The sequence below is a fragment of the Schistocerca americana genome, chromosome 9, assembly GCF_021461395.2.
Source record: "Schistocerca americana isolate TAMUIC-IGC-003095 chromosome 9, iqSchAmer2.1, whole genome shotgun sequence".
NCBI lineage: Eukaryota > Metazoa > Arthropoda > Insecta > Orthoptera > Acrididae > Schistocerca > Schistocerca americana.
The window spans coordinates 113249382-113253487 of record NC_060127.1 but is presented as its reverse complement, the minus strand read 5'-3'; the positions used below and the strand labels follow the sequence as shown (position 1 = coordinate 113253487).

The 4106-nt window shown below is 46.5% G+C and overlaps 1 pseudogene; it reads left to right on the top strand.

Annotated features, from left to right (window-relative positions):
- Positions 1–2596: 2596 nt before the first annotated feature.
- LOC124551663 lies at positions 2597–2714 on the top strand (annotated as a pseudogene).
- The last annotated feature ends 1392 nt before the right edge of the window (positions 2715–4106 follow it).

Below are 4106 nucleotides of genomic sequence, written 5' to 3'. Positions count from 1 at the left end.
TATGTAGATAGTGGACAGTTGGTAATGTGATTCTCATGGGAAGCGTGCAAAGGTTAAGTCACTGAAGTCGCGCTATTCCTCTGTGTCCTCGGTGACTCAGATGGATGCCGGCACGGTAACTCATCGTGTTCGGACAAAGGGTTAGCTGCCTTCTGCAATTAAAAAAAAAAAAAAACTGAGTCAATGGATCAACGTCGAACTGAAACGGGCGTCTTGCGACGTCCGCACCAAGCAGATGCGACGAACGAAAACGAACAAAATTATATTTAAAAAGTTAAAGATGGATAGAGCGTCTGCCATGTAAGCAGGAGACCCCGGGTTCGAGTCTTGGTCGTAGCACACATTTTCAACTGTCCCCATCGAGGTATATCAACGACACCTGTCGGCAGCTGAGGGTTTCCAGAATGAGATTTTCACTCTGCAGCGGAGTGTGCGCTGATATGAAACTTCCTAGCAGATTAGAACTGTGTGCCCGACCGAGACTCGAGCTCGGGACCTTTGCCTTTCGTGGGCAAGTGCTCTACCAACTGAGCTACCGAAGCACGACTCACGCCCGGTACTCACAGCTTTACTTCTGCCAGTACCTCGTCTCCTACCTTCCAAACTTTACAGGAGCTCTCCTGCGAACCTTGCAGAACTAGCACTCCTGAAAGAAAGGATATTGCGGAGACACGGCTTAGCCACAGCCTCGGGGATGTTTCCAGAATGAGATTTTCACTCTGCAGCGGAGTGTGCGCTGATATGAAACTTCCTGGCAGATTAAAACTGTGTGCCCGACCGAGATTCGAACTCGGGACCTTTGCCTTGGAAGGTAGGAGACGAGATACTGGCAGAAGTAAAGCTGTGAGTACCGGGCGTGAGTCGTGCTTCGGTAGCTCAGTTGGTAGAGCACCTGCTCGCGAAAGGCAAAGGTCCCGAGTTCGAGTCTCGGTCGGGCACACAGTTTTGATCTGCCAGGAAGTTTCAGCTGAGGGTTTCAATTAATTGTTTATTCTAGAGAAGCTGCACGGTCATCAATGGTATCTGTTCTTACGAGAAGAGTTTCTATCTTCATATATTCATGCACTGAGCCCCTTTTGTGTCTTTGCCAGGTGAATAAGATTTACAGCCTTTCAGAGTAGCCGGGGCTTGTGATCTACTGAAGAGTTACTTCATTGAAGACTGATTTGTAAATCTGCGGTATCTGTGCATAATTCAACATTCATAGCTATTGTTAGCAACTGATGCTGCAACTACGGCAACAAAGTGATGTATTATTTTTGTTATTTGCTGTTAGATGTAGAATAAATTAAAATCTGAAATGTCTGTTCATGAACAGCATCTGTTTCTCGCTCCTGTATCCACTAAAGAGCCACACTGCGCGCAAGGAAGTTGTAATAGTGACCATATCGGCTGGAACTTAGAAGACTGGAAAACTGTCCCTGATCAAATGAGTCCCAGTTTCAGTTGCTAAGAGACGATATTAGATTTCCATTGTCACTCCACGAAGCTTTAGACCCAAGTTAAAGCACTGGGAAAACTGGTGGTGGCTCCATGGACTGGACTGGACTGGACTGGGACCTCTGGTCCACCTGTATCGATCATTGACTGGAAATGGAGATCTTGGGCTACTTGGCGACCATTTGCAGCCACTCATGGACTTCATGTTCCCAAAATGCTGGAATTTGTATGGAGGGCAATGCGCCATGTCACAGGACCACAGTTGTTACGCGACTGGTTTGAAGAACATTCTGGATAGTTTGAGCGAATGATCTGGCGATCCGCAATCAGGTCATGTATCCGGAGCGGAATTCACTGAAGGCTTTCAGCACAATAAGGGGTAATGTCTTGTTACAGCGAAGAGTCTGCCAGTTGACTGAACGGATCAAAAGTGGTCCAACCATACTGGAGGACGAGGAGAGACAGTGGTGTTAAGCTACAGCCGCAATTGATGTCAGTATTGAACAAGTCTGTGTCTTCATTCCGAATAACAGGAGAGTGAGTGCTGGTGACGTGGCAAACCATTATTATTGTTCTGCATACTGCAGCGAGAATAGACTCAGCTTCCACAAGGTCTGCCGGCCAGTGTGGCCGAGTGGTTCTAGGCGCTGCAGTCTGGAACCGCGCGACCGCTACGGTCGCAGGTTCGAATTCTGCCTCGCGCATGGATGTGTGTGATGTCCTTAGGCTAGTTAGGTTTAAATAGTTCTATAAGTTCTAGGGGACTGATGACCTCAGAAGTTAAATCCCATGCCAAAATAATTCGTTGAAGAGTATAAGGTTAACTGTATGAAAATCTGTCAGCATCTTCTGGACTGTCATGCAAACGAACGTGAAATTTTTTTAAAACAAACCATCACTGGAGACAGTCCACTTACTAATGCTTTCAGCGGCTGTCGATTCAATTCCGATCAGTTGGTGAAGGGAGCAGTGTATACTTCGCTTTGTGTGAAACCAAAAGTTTTCTTCAGAGGATATTGGAAATCTTACGCAATGTTTGGCCAAGTGCATTCAAAGGAGGATGACTGTGTTGAAAAACGATATCCATGAAAATTGTGTATTCTTATTGTAATTCATGCAGGCCTGTTAAAAAAAATGGATGTATTTATGGTTGTGTGCCAACGGCCTTGCCGCACGGGTAACACCGGTTCCCGTCAGATCACCGAAGTTAAGCACTGTCGGGCTGGGCTAGCACTTGGATGGGTGACCATCCGGTCTGCCGAGCGCTGTTGGCAAGCGGGGTGTACTCAGCCCATGTGAGGCAAACTGATGAGCTACTTTATTGAGAAGTAGCAGTTCCGGTCTCGGAAACTGACATATGGCTGGGAGAGCGGTGTGCTGACCACATGCCCCTCCATATTCGCATCCAGTGACACCTGTGGGCTGAGGATGACACGGCGGCCAGTCGATACCGTTGAGCCTTCATGGCCTTTCGGGAGGAGTTTATTTATGGTTGTTTGGATGTACGTACGTTTGTATGATCCGCATCTGCTCTTAGGCCACTGGACTGATTTCAATCAATCTTGGTACATGTATCACCTACTGTCTGGAAACAACAGCTGTGGGGTAAGAACCACCTACCTGTCAAAGGGGTGCGGGTGAAAAATATGTGCAGCCTACTGATTTCAAATAGCCAGAGTGTACTGTTTCAGTATTTTGGAATGAGAGCACTTACTTGCAACAAACTCTACACATACTTCCAGATCTTTACGAAGCTTTAGCTCGTTGAAGACCACCCAAAATGAATGAACGAAAAATAGTTTATCCTTTACTACATTTTCGCTGTTCATGCAGCAAAGGCAGTGCAGCTGGTACGACGGTTTAATTTATTACTTGTTTGTTACTAAATTGATTCGTGATACATTTTGCAGACTTTATCCAAATATATCACTAAATGTGCCTCCATACTTATATCATTGTACGACTCGCATTTATCAAAACTACGGTATAACTTTCCTGCCGCTTCTGCCAGTAAGTGAGATAGTATTTAACCTTGTATTTCCCTGTAAACTGCGTAATCTCTAATGGTTTGATTTAATCGTTTTAGGCTAAGCTTGATACTGAACATTGACAGGAACTAATAGCGAACTGTGCAAAATAAATGACAGCTGAAGGTTTCACGATGACTTGTATCAATTATTTAGCGGCTGAATATCGCCACCTGCAAAGACACAGGGGCTTTTTAGCGTCCAATAATGATTCGGAATCCCTGCCCAGCTCAGGTACTGCGGAAAGGTCAAGCTACCAGGGCTTCGTACCATAGCATGAGCTCGCTGCCGCGGCTTGTCACGTGGTCTCGCCCACTGACGCGGGAGTTCCTGTAAATACCGCCAGCTGCACTCGTCCGTCAGTTCCCGCTAATCTCTGAAGCCTTTGATACGTGACACTGGTAGGAGAGTCGTTGACCTATCCTGTATTTGCGTTTTACGATTCGGATCACTCACAGGACTGTTTGCACACGCTTGTGGAGACTTCCGCTACACTCTGAACTTTGCTCCAGCTAGCTGTTCCCTTTGTCAACTCTGCTATCATCGACGTTAATATCCAACTGTTTGTTCCAGTGGTCTCTGCAGCAGCAGCAGCAGCAGCAGTGCGGGCGACCGTAAACTACGTTCTACCTACGTTGA